The 21,232-nt window shown below is 38.8% G+C and overlaps 1 protein-coding gene across 1 annotated transcript in view; it reads right to left on the bottom strand.

The window, feature by feature from the left end:
* The window catches only part of LOC139988940 (neurotrimin), a 63,210-nt gene that overhangs the window by 41,305 nt on the left and 673 nt on the right, over positions 1 to 21,232 (bottom strand). The gene's annotated exons all lie outside the window — the stretch shown is intronic.

The raw sequence follows: 21,232 nt of genomic DNA, 5'->3' as shown, positions 1-21,232 counted from the left end.
AATGCGTACACTCGTAAATAGAATTTTATACTGATATCAACCACGGTCGAAACTTCATTCATGAAGCCGCTTTCAATGTTAAATGATTCACGTATTACCGTGAAAAGCTACTGCCAGATGCATTCGTAGACGAGAAGCAGTGACGCAACCCAGTACGAGACGCCATGTTTTTATCTGATGATCTTGATTTTATCAATCGCCCCATCCGAGACACCGATGAAATATCTCACAACTAGTTTCGACACCATAATATTTCTTTTCCCTCGCTACCCCACCCTGCGTTTCGTTTCGAGGAATGCACATCATCATCATCATCATCATCATCATCATCACCATCCTCGTCGGCTTCGTCGTCATTGTCGTATCCTCGTGGTTCGACCGAGCCTCTCGACTTGCATCTCTCTAATCAAAGCTAGCGAGCATCGTTAGATCGATGAATTCCACGAACATCTATGCTCCCTTCTATCCTTTGCCCGTACCTCGACGTTTTTCCAGCTAACCCTCGTTAACAAAAAGCCTCTGGTGAACCTCCCATGGCGCTGCAAGAGAGTTCGACAACATCATAAACGTGAACTCGACGGTTAAAAGCTCGGTGCGTCTCGTGAGCGTGGAAAATGGGAATGTTAACCTAGCCGAATGAGGAAAACACAGCCTCGATATTTTACGAGGCAGCCACGGCTTCCGCTATTGGAATAATGGACGTGTCTATGAACGCAATTACGCGAAATTGTACGCGGCGACGCGCTTGTCCAAGTTGGAAACACGACGGCGAGACATAGGAACAAGGGGAAACCGTGGTGCACAATTTTCGCCGAGTATACGCGAAGCCAGCGTTCAACAGTATTTATAGACGGTCAGACAGAAAATGGCTCAGAGAGAAGAGAGGGTCCGTGTTCCCCGTACTCGACTGAATTAATAACTGTCGAGGAACCAATGAAAGCGAGACGACGCGCTGATAATCGTCGGTGGATACACCGCAGCTTCTTCATTCTACAAATCTGTCAAGGACACGCGTCGATAGATACACGCTACGAGAAGCTGCACGATCAGTGACTCGTTTAGAGATTGCTTCATTCATTGTTTTCTTTGATCCGTTTCTTTAGCCCGGTTAGGTCGACGAGTCGAAAATAATCAGACTCTTTGTGAGATGCTATTAATAAGGAGAACTCGTAAATGTGGAGCAAAAAGCAGAGGCAACTCGTTGAAACTGAAACTTTGCCGCTAGAATCGGATCAACCATCTGACTCCCGTTCCACGCGATTTGAACGCGTTATATCGACTGTGAAAACCTACTGGGAATTTTTTAACGCCGCTTTAAATCGCCATCGAAATTGGGACGGTCGAGTTTCCTTTTAATGGAATGGGAATAAAAAAAATGTCCCACGATCGGTTCGACCGTGCCACCTGGGTCCCCGATAAGACCCTTGGAACGATTGCATGGTGTCGTTTGTTTCTGTCCATATCCTGACGCGTGAAACCACAGAGAAAAATCTGGACGATGCAGTCAGCTTGATGGCGAGACGTGGTTGAAGCTTTTTTTCTTCGGCATCGTAGGCACCATGTGCGGGTGCTGCAGAGAGCCATGGACCTTGATGGGCTTGGCAACCATGGCAACGATGGTACGACGCAGCGTTGCCACGAGGTGAACGAACACGTGAATGCAAAAGAGTTGTTGGAGCTTATTGGTCCTTGAACTAGCAACAAACAAATGGATCGGTAAACATGGAGTAACAACCAAGATAAAGACTTCTCTCCCCCGTTCTTGTCCCTTCTTCGTTTTTTCTTTCTTCTTTTTTCCTTTCTTTGCAAACAACGTGTCTCAACAGACTGATAAAGGGAATTCGTCTTTTTCGATGGTCAAAGCGGCCTTGAACTTGACAACCTTGACCTTTGCGGTATGCCAAGTCAGAAACGCGTCGACTGCGTGGCCGAGGAAAAATTCAACGATGGCGAACTATCTTGGCGTTCTTAGAAACACACGTTTCGCTGCTTAGAATCTCACGATCTTCAAGCTACAAGAGTTAAAGAGCGATGCATCTCTTTCACGGTCGAATTATGTTTATCTGAACCTGTCGACAGGTACAGTTCATGCAACTGGAACTTATTGATTCTTCGCTTTATCGATAATCTCCTATTCAAATAATACAACTTCGTATTTAGGTAAAGTAAAGCTTCGCTACTTGCGTGAACTCCATCTTATGTATTTTAATTTATTCAGGGCATATTCGTTGAATTCTTTGACTTCAATAACGTCATAGATGAGATGAGAAGAACTTTTATATTACGATATAGAAATCCTCCTTTTCTAGTAAAAATCTAAATTAGGGTATTTCATAGTAAATATAATAGAACTGTAAAGCCAGGTAGAACAAATAATCCTATTATATAATAATTGCATATAATAGTAACTGTTATATTCAAGAGAACTTGATCTATTAGAATGAATTCTACCAATTAAATCTCTTTATCTGTTCCCATTCTTCCTCTTAACTTCCATTATTTGAAATTGAAAGAATCGATGAACTCTTGCTATATAAAGTGTTTGTTCTCCGATGGTTTTAGATGATAAATGGAACTCTACTGTAATAACAGTAGAACAGTAGTACCCCAATAAGACTAATTGTCTCTATTATCTATGATTCCTCGTTCAAATAATAGAAGTTTGCATTCAGATAAGATGATTTAACCACTAGAAATCCAGTTAATCTGCCACTAATTAAAATTTTGTCTCAATGAACAGAGTTGTACCTCATACTGTGAAACAGTTACTAACAAGAACAGGTTAGACTTTGCTGAAATACGAGTACGATCAGCTGAGATACGATTCGTACGAGTTAGTTTAGCTTGGAGTAAGATGGTTAAGCCGGTTTCCATGTAAAGCACGATACATGCCGTTTGCACAAACGTTCCGTCGAATTTAGATGATTCTTCGCGACATCGTTCTGGAACGGCCTACTATTTACTGAACGATGAGAACATTGTCCAATTAGGCCGTGCCAGACGATAGCTCGATATCCGGTTTTTATCGTCACACCCAGCAGATCTTGAAAAGTGACGCGTTCGACTCGTCGACAGTTTGATAGACGGATTGACATTGCAGCCATGTAACCTTCATCGTTCGACATTGCACTTTCTTTAGATCATACGATTCATCTGAGTGGTACGTCGAACGATAAGCTTATTTTCGAATCGATTAAAGAGGATACTCGGTAACAAATCTATCCTGCTAGAAAATTAACGATAAAATAAAATTAATGTCATATACAATGTACAATATATCTGAAAAATAATGAGATTGTTTAGTAATTATCTTGTTTAGTGTACGTATAGTATATTAAATTTGTACGTAACGTAATGACGTTTTCAAAAGTTATGTTTGGATGTGCTGATAGTAAATTTTTCATGGACATCTAGCACAATATATATCATCGTATGAGTTCTAGCGATTGAAGCAACAGTATCATCATAGCACATCTGGTTCCTTTCATAGCACAAGCGTATATTTTTTGCCAAAAATAAAGGAGCGCTTGCGCAATCGCCATGTTCCCCTACTTGGCTCCTTGTAATTCCTTCCTATTTCTAAGACTAAAAGTTTCAAGAATAGCAACTCGCTAGAAAGTAACGAAAAGCTTACAAGCAGCCGTGACAAGGACACTTGAGATTATTTCGATTTTCAAAAATCTATCTATACATTGTATCATAAGTCTTGGTATTATCATTCTATAAGCAAATTTTTCCGTGAACCAAATTTAAAACAATATCGCAATAAAAACAAGTTTTATGAAAGAAGAATAGGAATCTTAGTAAAAATATGACAGAAAAACATAGCAGATAGTGAGTTATAGATATATGAGAAAATTGCATTACTTGCTATAGATTATCTAATATTAGTATGAAAAGAACGAAATGAGTCATTTTTATTCGTGCGACTGATGACTTAACTGATGCTAATTTGAATCAACGTATTGCCAATCCTGCTATTTTTCAAACATACTATATGTTGTGTATACGTGTAGTTTAATATGGTAGCAAGATTAGTATTTTCGCATTGACGTTTAGCTTTGTACGCTTACTTAATCACTTAGCACTAGCTCAAAGCCAGCGACTTTGTTAACATCGTTGACCGAGAAGCATACAAAAAACGACCTAAAAGCTTGTCTCTAATAATGTGTGACTCACAACCTATTCACTTATCTATCTAACCCAAAGGTTTCCAGGCTGCGACCCTCAAAGATATAACTATACCTAAGCAGTTGTTCCACCCTCGATGCGGTTAAACGCAGTTGCTAGACTCCTGCGAACCGAACAGCTTGTAATCTACCGTATCATCTAAATTTAAATGCATCAGGCGGCAATTAAAAAGATTTTCTAATATGGGAATAAAAAAAATTTACAATTCCAATCGAAAACCTAGATATACCTTATTAGTTCTGTACCTTATTAGAGTTATAAGCTAGCTATATTCTTTTTTTTTCTGATTGAAAAGATTTTGTCATTTTTATCATCTTCTCCCTGCTTTCGTACAATCATATTAATAACATTGAAAATATTTAGGATACGAATTCCTATTTACTAGTTTTCGACAATCAAACGTTTCTATTGCAAGGAATCTTCTACTTGACCCAGATTCCATCGTTGTCGCGTGAAAAGCTAGTGTCCACCTCGATTATGAGGGACACGACGAAATAAAGGAGAAAAGAGGGAAAGAAACGATTAATTATGGGATATTATCGTGCAGAAGTGGAAATAGCGTAACGCAATCGAGACTGATAACAGCTCGGAACGAGATGCAAACGTACATTTATTGACCGTTATATATTAATTAAACTGCATCATACGCTTTACACAGGGCATTGAACGGTTGACTGCTCCTGTCTCCTCGGATAATTCCTATGTCTATAACGATATTGATTTGTTAGTGACAACGGGTTACGAGTGACCGATTAGCTCATGGACGCTAAAGATAACCACCGCTTTCCATCTTAATATACAGAATATACTTTCTTTACTTGGCAGATTATCGTCATCCGTGAAAAGACGCGCTTTCTAGCGCGTTATTAAACTGAAGATTCTAAATCGAATTTTCCTCCCATTAGAGAGCGTAAGATTCATAAAGCTTCGAGAAAATTATATCACAGCAGGCGTAAAATTATTCCAAAGGCTATATAAGATTACGTGCTACCAAGGAATGAATCCAATTACCGGTCTTGCACGCGTATGAATGAAGGCTGCAACACAATTTCTGCTTTTTATCGAATTCTTTCGTACGGTGAGTTCGCTTTTCAACCAATATAATTAACAGCCTATCGAGAAATTACTTCTCGTGCAAGGATATTTCGATCGTTGCGACTCTGGCAACGATTACCAGCCACGCTATTAAAAGGACAAATTTATTAGTTTCCAACTATATGCTAACTTTCACTTATATAACTCGATATAGAGTAAATGTCCCTATACATGTCATTGTAAACTTGTAACCTACAGCATTATCTTTCGTCATCTTTCGTCATCTTGGATGTCGTTTCGACGAAAAATCGTCTTACTTTGAATTATAATATTACTCGACATCTTTTTTATGAGACAAGTATGTTTTTATGCCTTCAATGTAAAAAAGTTAATTATTAATCAATTCAAGTCTGCAAAAAATTCCAATGTCTCTATGTCTGTCACTCGGTCTCGTTAATCGTAACCAAGTGACCGTTAAAGCTTTTTATTAATAATAATAAATTTTTTTGGTGTTCACAGCTACACTTTCATTTTCAAAAATTAACTTTTAGATACCAAAGACAAACAGATCTATGCCGCTTCGTCGTCTTTATGTTAACTCGCAATCCTGATTTCCTAATGAAATTTTCCTGTACGCGTCTCTCGTTACATTACCTTACCATTAAATAAAGTACGTTAAACGGCAATTATAGAGACAATGACAGTTACAGAGATATCTACTCTATAACAGGCTGCACGTACACGCCTTTGGTCTGTCTAATTAACCAAGGACACGAACTTAAAATTAGCCACTCGGAGCGGTAGTGAACCGAAACCAGCTCGTAATTTTAGGGCACATTGTCCATGCTTTGTGACATCATCATTCCGATACTCGTTATTACTTGCTACGCTGCTCCGACTCTACGTACGTATATGCATGTATATGTATCCATACGTGTACATACAGAGAGACGCATGGACGAAAGAGCTCCAGTGACATCATCGCCTGCGAAGGGTTCGTGTGGCCCCGTTTGAACGATGATTGCAAATGTCCTTCGAAAATAGATTCGTCTTTTCTAGACGCAGCAAGATGGTAACACGACACCGATAAATATTGTCTTCATAAAGCGTAGGTAGCTGAACGATCGATGAAATCATCTCCGTTCAAAACGTTTCGAAAAGTAGGACTTGCTCCGAAAACAATTTAATCTTGTTCCTCTGCGATTCGATTGTTGTCGTAGCGATGATGTTTTTAACATTGAACGGCGTCATACCTATGTACGTATTCTAGTATACTTGACCCACTTGATCGAGTGTTACAAGTGAATGAGGATGTTCACGCTTAGCATCGGAACGAGGATGTTCACACTTAAGCCCGTCGGTAAATCTGATAATTCAGGCAAATGTTCGCCAATCACGGTTTGCATGCAAGACAATAGACCGTGTTTCTAAGTTTAGAGAAAAAAACAGCTATCTCCACGCAATCGGGTATTTTCTGTATATAGGTGCATCGTAGTCTTGGCACTCGCTTGATTCTCAATGGTAACGCTTGACGACTCGATGATGACATTTTTATCGCGATGAATCGTTACGTGAAAACCAAGGTACATATCGTATAAATACGTGCGGGGACGCGGTACGAAAGAGCGGAAGTGAAGCCAACCGTTTCGTATTAGTAGTTTACGACAATACAATCGACCTACATGCTACCAAGGACAGGGTAGAAGACGATGGTAAGAAGCTGATGGTGGTGAATGACGGTAGCGATGATGGTAGTGACCGTTTCGATGATGGTTTAAGCGGAAATTGTAAATTTTCGTCACAGGGTTGATCTCGATTGCAGCAGTCCACGGGTGAAAATAACATTCCCTCGTGAAAACGGCTGGCTCGTCAAGTTTATAACATGACGTCATTTACCCACCATCTGTAGGGCACTGTATTTCGTTGCGTCTTGCGCTTCTTTTTGCCCGAAATCCTGCTCGGCGCGTTCTCTCTCCGCCGTTTCGCCTCGTGTGTTCGCCGATCCCCGTCCGGTTTTATCCCGTGTTCTCATGCCTTCACGTTCGACCGTGCCACTAACTTTTTACCACGATCGATTCAATTACGAAACCCTCCCTGGCTCTCTCTTTCCTATCTTCCGTACGTACAGTTTGCCCGTTTTGCAGTAATAATCGTACAAAAAGAGATCATAGGAAAGGTCGAAGCGGGTGCTGTAACGTTCTTGTTAATTAACTTGTCACGAACAGATGGTACGAGAAAAAGAAAGCACAGTACGTACGCCTCATGGTTTCCCATAAGGAAAAAAACAATTTTACAAACGAGTGTCTAATATCAATTACGAATATAACAGGTCGCGAAACAAGAGTGAACGAACGACCGCTTCTAGCGTACCTCATTATTTCGGAACGTGATGAGAGACGAGCATACTTGACCCTACCTAACCTTTCTCAATTGCCACGCCATGAGATAATACAACACCAGTAAACCCCTCTCTATTTTCTATGGAATTTTTTAACCACCCACGTGGGCGCGGAACAAGAAACGCGTATCTCTTTTCTGCGACTGTTGACTACGAAAATATGTCTTTATTCTGCTCGCGAAGACACGAACGTGCTCGAGGTTACTTCCGTGAGAAACAATCGCCTCGCACATGATCGATGATTAATCGTGCTGCAAACAAAAACGTGACAGTCTCGAGATTACACGCGTTTAACCATACAAACAATCTTTCGAGATGTGATTAATTACAGAAAACCGAAACATGGTTCCGTTAATGTTTGGAAATTAATTGCTCGATTCATTCACTCTTGGTCGAGTAATTCATCGTTTAAAACCAAAAAAGAACGACTATAACAACGATCGTATCGATCAAGTCGTAGGGTGAAATAAAAAACGATGATCGAAGAATATTGGAAAGCGTGCATGTTGTAGCGTTCGGTTTGTTAGACGTCACCGAGAAGAGAGCCAGTCGCGGGTCGAGAGCCAGACTACTCTCTCTCAACCCGACGAGCAAGAAAACCGTATCATCGTCTCGCCTAATAACGGTTCTAGCGTCAAAGCAGCGTCTAGCGTTGCTTCGTGATTTCAAAGGCTGCACAGGCAGGCACAGACCCTGGTGGCGTAGCAATCGTGAAAGCCTGCGTCGAGGGAGCACAGGGGAGAGAAGACGGCGAGATGAAAGGGTACTGCGGTGCAGCAATTGCGCGTACGTTTCTACCAGTTGACCTATTCAACTCTCTATTAGATGGCAACGCCGAATTCTAAACGGCACCCACACCACGCTGCTTCCACGAAATCACACGTATTTTCGGAGCAACCAGCTACGCCCCTCGAGTCCTTTTAGACGCAGCAGACTATACAATTTCGCCACTCGCTAAAATTTTACCAGAAGATATCGACGTACAATTCTGGTGTGTGCAATGTTTCGACATGAAAGAATATACGATAATATTGTATGAAACGTGATAATTGATATAGATTATAAGTCGATCAAGATTTGTATTTATGTAAGATAATTCAAGGTACAATGTAAAAATTTTTAAAATTTATTTGACGTGAAATTACGAACAGAAAGTGATGCGTCGATGTCTACAATCTGACGATTTAAAATCGTCGAACAAATGTGCAACGAATCTCGAAGAAGCTACTCGAAATTCAAATATGACACGTAGAATGATTTGCGACAGATATAGAATTGAATAACAAGAAGAGATGCGGAAGAAAATTTAATAATAGAAATAGCTAAATGCATGTAACAAATGTATCGAAAAAATAGAAAGACTTTACTATAATATCTATAATAGTATAGACTTTTCACGATCCAAAATGCCGAACCAAATAATTATTCGTAAACAGTTCTTGAAAATTCTTCAGATATAGCTTTTATTCCATCGTAATATTTGTAGACGGACGTGTATCTACTGAAGATTTGAAAGGGAAATTACCAGGAAACGAGTTAGAAAGCTCGCAAGTCCCTAAGAGATACGGCCTTCAACAAGTGCGCTTAATCGAGGACACCGACATTGTCATCATGGAAAAAGTGGAACGTTTTATGTAAACGAACCCAAGGTCCCGAGTCGTAACCAAGCGCATTAGTCGAGATAACGAGGAATATGTATAACACAGGAATCGTCGTATAAACCTCTAAACGTTGCCGATCTAACCAGAAAACAATGGACATCGCGACGCGATGGTCTCCTCCTTGCCACCATTTACTTAATGCGTGTATACACTGTATTCGTTTTACGATAAACGATTGAAATTCCACCGCTTGATTCAAAGTAAACTCGGTGGATAACTTCTAATACCTGGGGACGTGGACGGTCGCCGGCAGACACAATGAACCAATAACATATGGGATAAAAGCTGACAAGCGTTGCACTTTCCAACCTGATGTATGCGAGATCCTTTGGCTGGTGTTAGAAGTCCACCGACTAGATGAGCATCTAGGAAAACTTTTTACAAAGAAAGAGAAACAGTCGAGGCGGCGTTCCCTCCACTCTAATCCGATGTAATTAAGACCACAGTGGCCTCAAGAGCGGCTCGACCGCTTGTGTTTTAACATTTGGAGCATGACTTTTTAATTTACGCCGATGAGATAATGAATCTTTATGGTCGACGATATAGTAAGTATGAAAGTTTTCGCGGAACGTTTGAGATTCTAGAGGAAATGACTTTGAGCTTCGTGACTAATAACTTCAAACTAGTGGCGCCAACCATCGAAATCATTTTCAGAGAGAATTTAATGAAAATACCCGAGAGTTATTATAGCTTGTCGAAAAGCAATGGAACCGGAATTTTAACATTGTTAAACGACGAATATTTTCTTTTGAATGTAGTGTGTGGGAATTTAATTCGAATCATCGGATTTCAACGTGGTGGCGCCTGCGATAATAGTAATCTTTAATACGAATCGAACGAAGCTATTTGAGAGTTATTATACTACGTTGCTTGAAAGTATAATTACAACACAGACAGACTGACATATATATATGTATTTTACTTTGAATATAGCAGCTGGGAATTGAATTCGAATCGGCTCTTTAATATGCATGCGAATCTTTATGCAGAAATAATTAACGTATGAATAAGGCTACTCGAATGTTACGTTAATGTCAAGGACGTGAAAGGTTATTTCGTGCATGACAATATACGAATACTGTTCTATGGTTAGGAAACTTTATGGTTAGTTCGTTGTTGCACGACGATTTCGAACCACTTGTCTATACCAAGCACTCGTTGAAGTGTCTCGAGCACGAGTAGTCTAAAACTGTTGGAATTAATTTATCTCGTTCGAAAATAACGTTACAACCTCGTTTCGGGAGTAGATTAAAAAAGAATAAAATATGATTGCTCTCGAGAGTTATATCATGCGAAACACGTGTATTCAGATATAACTATAAATCCTGATTAACGGACAATGATAAAAGAAAATATCGTTTCCCGACAATGGTCGGGAAGTATTACGTTTCGAGATTCAGGATAAAATATGATTGAAACGATTTCAACGTATTAGGTGCTGACACGAGTTCATGCGACTCTCGAGCGATAAGGCAAACACGGTATTCACAGATAATTTCATCCGTTAACCCCGTTAGATCGGTTCATTTATTTTCATCTGCCGTCACAAACGTGGAACAAGAGACAAAATAGTTAGAACGAGAAAGGACCGACCGGCGAATAAGACACTCCAATTAATTGTAATTGTGTTCCCTTCATCGATCTTCGCGTCTCTCGATAACAACTGTCCACGCGCTGCGATATTTTTAACGTTGCCAGAAAGAACGAGTAATTACTTTCCCTGCACGCTTTTTTTCTCCAATAGCCTATCGAAAATGATAAAATATCCGTGTCAACGTTGTATATAAATATACTCATCGTCATTATCCCTGTTCTTTTTCATTTTTCTTCTTTTTCTTTTCAATATTTCAAATGACGCATAAATCCGGTTATCGGCCAGAGTAATATACATATCGCTAATTACACGAACCGTTCGACCGATATCTTGGTAATAACGCCGCGCGCCGTCTTATCGTTAACAGACGTTCGTAACGAACACGACAGAACCGGGACAAATCATTACGAGCGTTCCGCGAACGCGAGTTCTCGCGAACGCTGGCTACGGCAGTGGATTTCTTCGATAACTAACCAGCCGAGTTTAACTCTGAATGGATCCGTTGCATTCAAAGAGACACGCGTTTGAATCATAGGTTCGCTTGGGTAACAAACGGCCAAACGAAGACCCAGCCTCCACACGCGCATATAAAGCGAGGAAGAGAAGGAACAGCGATGAGGAAGGTCGATATCGATGGGGAGGCTTAAACGCAAGCTGTCTCGTAATTAAAATAAAAACACGGCATTTGTATTCTGGCGAAAGAAGAAACGGGACAGAAATAGAAGAGGAAGAGACAGAGAGACGTATCATTAGTAGTCTAACGACTTCACTGGTGACTGGCATACCTTTTCCTCGCCAGTGAAAATCATGCTGGAGAACTGAACGACCTATGATGCGTTTACTGCTCCTTTTTATTTATCCTTTATTCTTATTTTTATTTCTCCTTTTCTTCTTCTTTATTCTTATGTGTGTCTCGAACCGGATTATAGTCCCGAATGAGCCATTCTTTCGTTTACACGAGAGCAAAAGGGAAAAGATAAAAAGGCTATACAGTGGGATCGAGTAACTCACTCTCTCCATCGAACTGGTCTCGGGTGTAGAAAAGGAGATAGATGATTCGAAGGGTATCCGAACTGACGCGACGTCTGAGCGCGACGAAGCTTTTGTAGCGGTCGAAGAATGAATTTGTCAACGTCCGTTTCCTTGAAATCCTTTGATGCAAATAGACTCTCGGCCGACAAAGGAATATAACGCGCAGGAAAATGGAAAGCTCTAGGTGGTTCCGGTGATAAAGAGTAATAGCTTTTGGTGCGCGTGTCAAGAACGCGAGATTGTGCAATCGAATTCTTGATCTCGATGATTATCGAGCGTGTAAAGCTTTCACGTAACGCTCCGGACCGATAGCGGTGAACGTTAATATAATTTACGAAGTTCTAACAGCGATTAATATCTAAAATCGTGTTTCCTGTCATGCTTTTCAGCAGTTTCTGGAGAAACTGTTCTGGCGTTTAATTTACCATTTAAGTCCTATCAAACTTGTAATGTTTCGACACTTGTTTATCGAAGTTTAAAAACTGCGAAACTTGAATATCTAAATCCGAATATTTTAAGTTTCTTAATTTTCAATTTAGAAAGCCCAAGTTTCGAAATCTATTTCGTAGTTACGTTAATCATATAGATTGCTAGCATCGGATGATCGACCCACGCAGTCCCAAATCTTTTTGATCCAAAGCCACAGCCACCCATTCGTCGTTAGCCTTGAATTATTCAGAAGGAAATATTTGCAATTAATTGCATAAAAGGCGCGATATCATATTGTATTGCAAAATTGTGCGAAGCATAGGAGAACCAGAAATATAATATTATCACGAACAACTGATTTAACCTTTGTTTCGCCTTAGGCACTCGTACGTAATTCCTTGCAATCAATTGCAAAGTCTCGACCATCCATTCGTCTATATAAGTCCCTCTATCGAACTTGATCTACTACTTTCAAATAATCCTTTCGTCCATTACTTTCTTGCACTTAAACGAACAATACACGAAAAGAATACATTCGAGCCTAGTTCACCATGTAGAGCAAACATTTACTGAATCCAACTGGACTATCCACAGATGGTAAAAGTTTCACCTTTGCCTCGGAATAACGGTACTAGAATCACTATATCTGTACTATCCAAAGCAACTGCCTGCCCAACCTTATTTCAAACTATTATCTCTTGTTATTTTAACTCTTTGATTGTGTAATAAAATGACGACGAACTCAGAATATCTCTTTATCTTTGACGACGTACTATAAATTTTAAAACTTTTGTAAAAAAAAAAAAAATAGGTAGTACAATATCTTGCGGAGTATTTTTTTTCTTTCTTTTTACTCACCGAGTTTTAATCGAATTCTACTGCCGAAGCGTGTTAAAACATTATCAAATAAAGAAGGCTCTACGATTCATCGAACGCGACAAATCATCCTTCTTGTTCGAGTTGCTACGCTAAAAGTGTCTGGTGACTCATTATAAGCGATCACAGTCGGCTACATAAACCAATAGAGAAAAATATTTGAACAACTTTCGCTCAAGCAATAATCCTGTACTCGCGCAGAACCAGTCCTCTTAAATCGAGGCGTGTTCGCATCCTCCAACGTTACGATCAACCAGTTATTATCAAAAACTAACAAACTGCCACTTAACATTGATAGATTAGAGAAGTACGCAGAACGGTTTTTTTTTTTTTTTATATTCTCGCGTATGATTATCCTTCTTTAGCGTTATATTCACATGAGACAAGCAGAATGTAGACTAAGCAAGATAAAGTACAGAGGAACGTTATCGCAGCTGGGACCGGTAAACCAAAATAAAACCTGCATCACTGTTTCGCATACCATTAGCTAATCCCTATTTATAAAATATTATGTTCACTCAAGTATGTACACGTGTGTATATCATGAACTAGGCTAGAATGAAAGAGATGATGAAGAAGGAAGAGAGAGAGAGAAAAAGAGAGAGAGATAGTTGTTCACATATGCGTAGCACGCGTAAAGCATACGTCGATGGTTAAAACGGAACGCATGAACGAAAGTATAGCGACTAAAAATACCCGAAACGGTCGAGATAAGTTCCAAGTCCTAAAACCGATGGCGTCTGGTGGGCGGTTTATTAATGGAGTCGGATTACTAGAAATCAAAATTACCGTAGGCGTAAGCCCTGTGCGGGTGTACGCGGTTGATCACCAAAATCGTAGATCAAAGGATTTGGTGACTTTGTCACGGTTAGGACAAAAATTGTAGGTTTTTTTGTGTTAACGTCTAATTTCAAAATTAATAATTTATGGATACGGATATATATATTATGATTCGTATGATAGATAATCAAAAGTATTCGATAATTAAACGTTCGAACGAGATGCATCATGACGACGCCTGCTCGCATCAGGCTAATTGTAAGATATGCGATTGAATTCCATCCGATAAATTCGCATTCTGTTGTAGCGTATCGCGTTGCTCTTATTGGAACCTTTACTTTTACATGTGTCGATGATACAAAAACTTTGTAAATTGTAAAGAGGATAATATTCTCTTGAAAAGAAAAAATTTTTTTTCTATTCACAGAACAAGAAACTTCTGCTTAAGGTACTTATAAAATATTCAAATCTACTTAATCAGAGTTTGATTGTACTTGAAAGTACCACTTATACTTCTTAAACTACTTATGACGTATCTTAACGAGGTTCGAGTCTTCTTAAAATATTATTCTTCCTTTCAGAGTCCTCGTGAGGTATACGAAACTTGCCAGTCAACGATATTCTTAATTTCATCCTTAGCCAACAAAACTGCAGATACAATATTTAGCATTATAAATAAAAAGAAACCATAATCGCACCATTTTTCAATGAGATTTCTGCACTTTTTAATGATCCTTAACATTTGTACGTTGCATAATTTCTCGATCAATAAGCCATGCAAACTTTATCAAGAAAATGTAGATAAAAAGAAATAAAAAAGACATATCTTTGCGATATTAAAACAGGAATACGTCATCGTATATCCGAAATCTATTCTTACGTAATTTTGCAACGTCAACGGCGTACGTTTTTCCGATATTCGCAACGTAGTTTATTTGAACGATCTTGATCTCGTTTATCATTCAACCTTTCTCTCTTTAGTGCTTGCAAATAAACCGATGCTCGTAAATCCTCTGTCGAGACGGACTACTCTTCAACGGGCCCGGCCTATTAAAATTCCAGGACAACAGCTGAATAGAGGATGTTAATGGACCTCGGTTTCATCCCCTTTTACAGTTTCAACGAATCTACTTAGAATGATAATAAATACAGTCGCTTGTGAGCCGGCCAACAGAGACCCGTACTCAGAACCCTTTGGAACATCCCCCGGTTCTTATTCTCGTGAGATTTTACGTGTGGTCGAAAACAATTCACGATAATTGAAATAACACGATGGAAAAAAAGGTTGTATCACCACCTGTTAACTGCATTAATAATTCTTAATAAATAATTTTTAAGAGAAAACTTGCCAAGATTTGTAGGCGAACATTGTTTTAAAGTTGCCGGTTTTAATTCGAAACTTTCAGACGTTAATATAAATTACAAAACTTTTAATTTCAATTTCAAATAAAAGAGTTATAAAATAATTATATTATATATCATTGAATTATATTGTATATAATTATAATACAGACATATATATATATATATTATAATCTGCAGTTTGTAAAAATTGTCAAAAAAAATTGTAATTTATAGGTTGCGAATATAGTAAAAAGTAAAATTTAACATCTAACATTCCGATCGACCTGATAGATCAAAAAGTAGACGAAACAGCCGGCGTGTCTGCGAAAATTCTGACTGTAGCTGTTTAAATTCCCGTAGCAGGTAGGAACATAGGCGAGGCATTCGACGATAAATAAAACGGAAGGATTGAAAAGAGCCCGGCTTCTAGATCTCGGATCGAGCCGAAGAATTACGAGGCACAGATCCACCGTCGCTCGCTCTAAATACGAATTGGGAACGCCGAAATCGTGCCTCGAACTATACTACGTTTCTGCTCTGAAATAAATGCGAGATCATCGACATCCGACGACGTAGAGGTATTAAAATAATCATATTTCTTTGGAATTCACATATCCGATGATTTATCGTCGATGCTTCATTGCAATAATTACCAAGAATAACTGAACAATCTGTGGTTACTCGGAATAATTAAACGATCCGTGCTCGAAATAGACGAAAACATTTTCGCAGAAATAATATAAAATCATATCGTGACTACGTTTGAATTTGTAGAAGGAAAGATACGTTGCACAACAATAACGAAAATTTCGTAAAATTTCGATTATCTTGTGGTTGGTTAAGAAGTCAAGGACAATTACGGGACAAGATTCTGGTTATCTGATGTCGCAACAGGATGTTCCCTTAACGATTTGTCCATGTGCTTTCCCTCGTTCCGGTAAATCTGTCTCGACGAGGTTATAGTCAACGATTAATCATTCGCTAATTTTGCCGCTGAACCACGTCGTACTTAAGAGCGCGTTTAACGAGCGGAAAGATAAGATTCTTATGTAAATATGTAGCGCAAGAACAGTGTTATCGTGTCTCTTTATTCAAGAGCTGGGAAAAAAGCATGGCGGATGCCTCGTTTCCGACGATTTCTCGTTGCGCAACACGAAACGGAATCGATCTAATTTTAAACGAAAACAACGAAACCTTGAATGCATAATTCCAACGTTCGGTTTTATAGCGACTTGTAAGGCCTATCGGTGTCTCTACCAATACGTACGTATACGCCAGCTTAGTGAAACGTTAAAGAAAATATTGAAAGCAGATGGAAAGATAGAGGTGAGAACGTATAACATTGGGAGCGTTTTCTAGGTAAAAAATTCCTCGCTCGAAACGTGTCTGCGCCTTGGTCTACCAGCTGAAATCACGAAACCTTCTTTTCCGTGAAAAAAGGCACGACAATCTGGCGTCAAGGTATCGCGTTCCTCTCGGTTATGTGAGTGGGCGATGCAGGTATACCGATTAATACGTGTTGGTCTTTTTCGCTTCCTCTCTTGTTAGATCTTGGAAAATCCTAACAAACTACTGAGAAACTTCTGAGAAACTGCTGAGAAACTTGGAAGGTCTTTTCTCAAAAAACTTGTCGGCCAAAAGCGTTTTCTCATGCGGGTTGACCTTTCTTGCATCGCACCTCTCCCATCGTCGGTCCAATGAAGCTCAATTAGTTAATTACTCGGATAAACCCGGATGAACGTGACGCAATCTTTGATAAGAGTTCATGTGCCACTTACACGAACATCACTGACTCTGTTAGTTTCCAATGATCGCGTATTTAAATCGGCGTAGTATACAAGATTTAAGAAAACTACACACGAGTGACCGATATAACACGTACATACGCATATCTTGACCCATGTACACGAACGTAGCTGGTCAATGTTTTTTCCCCTTCGTTGCGTATAGGTTATTACAGTTCTAAGCAAATAAACTCCGACTACTACAAACCATTCTCAACGGTTTTCTCTCGCTGAATTACGAAATTACACCTTTCGTGAGGTATACGCAGTCTGGAATTCGAGAATTACAAAACACGATCGTTAGCATCAGGAAGAAGAGATGGACTTCGTCAAGCAACCTTATCACGTCTCTTATACGATTTGTATTAATTCTACGCTTTCAGTTCTATCACATGCTAAGAAAAAAGGAAATACGAGGAAACGATGATCCTTGCAGCATCTCGTAGGTTGTGCATTGCAAATCGTATTCCGTAGTATGCGGAAATTACACAACGAAAACAAATGTTTTCCTTAGGTATAAAAAAAAACGGAAGAGAAAAACTAAGAACTTGAAATAATACAGTAGGAACGAACAAGAAACATATAGAACGGCTGCATTATAATCAACGCATTACTAACACGGTCACGTATAATGGCAAACTGCTGAAGTATAACTGACAATGAGTAATTTCACCGTGACACAAGCTACCAACTGGTACACGATTTTCCACGATAATTTCTATCGTTATCTAACCACGATCGCTGATGGTACACGTGCGAAGAAACACGCGTTTCTTCAATTTCTAGCTGTTGTTGGCTCGGTTCGTGGATACACGATAAAAGGGAAAACCTCAAACGCCATCGTCAGATTTCTCCACAGTCGTGTATACAGACAATGTCCGGACGGTATTTTAAAATACTGTAACAAACATTATCGACGCTTATCTTGAAGACCATTGAACTCTGATTTTATCAAGAAAGGATTTCTACGTGTTACGTTCGCTTCGACGAGTAATAGAAAAAAAGAAGAAAAAGAAAAAAGATAGGAAAGAAAAGAAAAAGTAGAACATCATTGATGGAATATAAGTATTTTCTTTATAACAGTTTAGTGGTATTTAATTTAGTAATATTGTTTGAGAACCTGTCGTCAGACTGTTTTCGTAAAATAAGCTTGAATAGCAGATAACTGCAATTCTAACTCGCGATGATGTTCTTTAAAGTGATCCATCTTACCTACAATAATAAGACTGAGAGGTACATTCGTAGTTATTTATACGAATATTATACTATAATAATTACACATTTTCAAAGAGATAATTGACTGTACAAATGTGCAAATACCTATAACATTCGATCTGTTAAAATATTTAAATTAGATTTATCGTTATGATATCATACATTTAAATTTTCTCACTACACGATTATTTGATTCATGATGAATTAAATTCATTACTTAAATATTCAAGTTATTAAAATGGAGACTCCATTTCTCCCGGGATTACCCTATATTATTTGATATCAATGTCTTGACCGGACATTCCATGTAGAACCTCCGTATCTTATCCTTCTGTTTGAAATCTACGTCACGTACAAAACGAGTTGGTTTGAGAACTTCTTCTTATTGGGGATAAGAAGAAGCCGCTCCTATTATTAAGGAATAAATGGAACATCCTTCGGGAGATTGGTAGACCATCTTTTCGACCGTGAGCGAGTTACCAGAAATCTGTGAATGCCACGCTGGACACGGGGCAACCGGCAACCGTCTCTCCGCCATCCCACTATCCTGACCATCTGCCTCCGGTCATTCTCCTACCTGAAACTTGTGTTCACCTGGCATCCCTCCCACCTACCCCCCGTGATACTTTCGTTTATCTTATTTTTCGGACCATTCAGCAACCTCTCTGCCAACTACTACCACCGGTTCTTTGGGGATCAAAAGAGGCTACTGCCTTCGCATGATACCGGAGCCTCTCCCGCATATTTTCCTCAATGGAATTTGCCAACAGCTGGACACTTCCACGCAAGAAACAGACCTCCACGCTCGTCGATCTTTGTGGACTTATGCGAAACGATCCCTAATTACAAGTTACCACAGCGATACTCTTATCTGAATGGTTTCTCTAGTTCGATGTTCGCTAGATGTATATAAAACGCTGTAAGAAACATATACTGTGTGAAATAATCTGGAGCACCGATGTAAAAATGGTAAATTTTGAGATCTAAAAATGAGACACTCTACTGACTAATAAATATTAAATAATAAAGTAAATATTAAAACACGTACTCGTTACATATACCGAAGAAACTAATAAATTTTACTTTATTTGGTATTCCACATTGAAAGAAACATGCGATGCGAATTTACAGTAAAATAAGCAGAAAATAAAAAGCAGCGGAAAGCATTCGCTCTGCATCAAGTATCAGCTATAGTTTTTCCACAAAAATTTTATTTTACGTATAACTTTCCCAAATGAGAAATTTTGTCGCTAAAAGCGCTTTTACTTTATCAGTTTGGGTAGCAATATATTTTAATGTTTGAAATGGTCTTTTTAATTGAAATTTAATTTTAATTATAACTTTGTAAAATTATTGATTCTGTCGCTTGTACCACTATTTCTCGATTAATCGAGATCGTTCGTTTTAACAAGTTCATTACTTGTTTTAATGGCATTCAATACTCGGGCATCGCAAAGTGAACTATGCTGTTCCTATAGTAAACTCTATTTCTCGCGCGTTCGCCATGTAAATAAATGCATGCCAATCGAGCGTTAAATGTACACGCTCGAATATGCACAGGAATGTAGTTTACGCAGAATGTTAATGAAACAATTAACTAACGTTTGCTGGCAAGCTTGGCCCTGGAATCGAGGGATAATTTCAACATTACGAATCCCAGATGTTTGAAAGAGTAAAACACGTTGTGACTATTTATCGTACGAAGATTTATTACTCTTCTGAACGTTAGTTCCTTAGAATCCGAATACGTATAGACATTTGGTTGCCAACGCTATAAAGAGCCTATTCGTTAAGTGAAAAAACTCGAACTCGTCAGACGCTCTATCTACTCAGGAAACTTATTTCAAACGTGCTGCATCCCGTCGATAGAATAGAATACGTGATGTTGTTAATATATAAAACATTTACAATCTAACATCTCGTGTGGCCAACTATACCATTGTATAGCAATGGTCGTGTATATTTTAATAGAAAAGAGAGAGCGTCTAATCTGAAGAGACGTTTTAACCAGTACCGTAACACGTGATCTATAATAAGATACTTGTTATTGAAAGCCCTTTCGAAAATTTAGTATTCCAATAACATATAATTCAATTTAATTGGCGTTTAATATTATTGAATTAAATTATTTGTATAAAATAATTATCAATTGATAAATATTTCAAATTGGTTTGAATGTTGAAAGATTGGGCATCTTATGTGACAATGTGCATTTTATCAATATTCCATTAATATTATATAATAATATTCAATTAATATTCTATCTCCTAGAACGAAATAAATGATATACCTTTACAATTAAACTTATCACATAGAATGTATGCTTAATAGTGGCTACCAATTATCATCGCAGATTGTCTGTTACGATAACCATACATTACATGCATTTTTTACAAAACACCCAATCGTATCATTATTCTGCCATAAGTATCTTAAGTATATAAACGTCTCCAGTTGATATTTCTTCTCACGTGGCAATTTATTTCAATATTGGACAGCTGGTTGTAGGTAGTGAATTAAATTGAACCACGTGGTGAGCAACGTATGGACGAAATTAGATTGCAAAGGTCTGCTTATCGCGTGTTTCATACATTCGACCATCGAATTATAGAATTATGAAACAGCAAACAGGCTGACGCAGAGTATCAAAGTACTCGACATCGTCAACATCGCAAATTGAAAGCGTACGCAATTACCGGTTTATCGAGCAACGGGCGTGCTTCTGGCTAAATTGGCGCACAAGGAAGAGTAATTAAGCTTTTTTAAGATACAGTAATTGTTCCTTCCGCAACGAACGATCACTCGACCGATGCTCGTCCATGCTGCCCCGCAATGGTAACTATTGTTGCAATTGCTTATACGGAGCGGACGGTGAGGTAACTGTTAGTTAGCC

Source organism: Bombus fervidus, chromosome 7 (genome assembly GCF_041682495.2).
Source record: "Bombus fervidus isolate BK054 chromosome 7, iyBomFerv1, whole genome shotgun sequence".
Taxonomy (NCBI): Eukaryota; Metazoa; Arthropoda; class Insecta; order Hymenoptera; family Apidae; genus Bombus; species Bombus fervidus.
The sequence above is the reverse complement of the archived record's forward strand: the minus strand, read 5'-3'. Positions and strand labels throughout refer to the sequence as shown.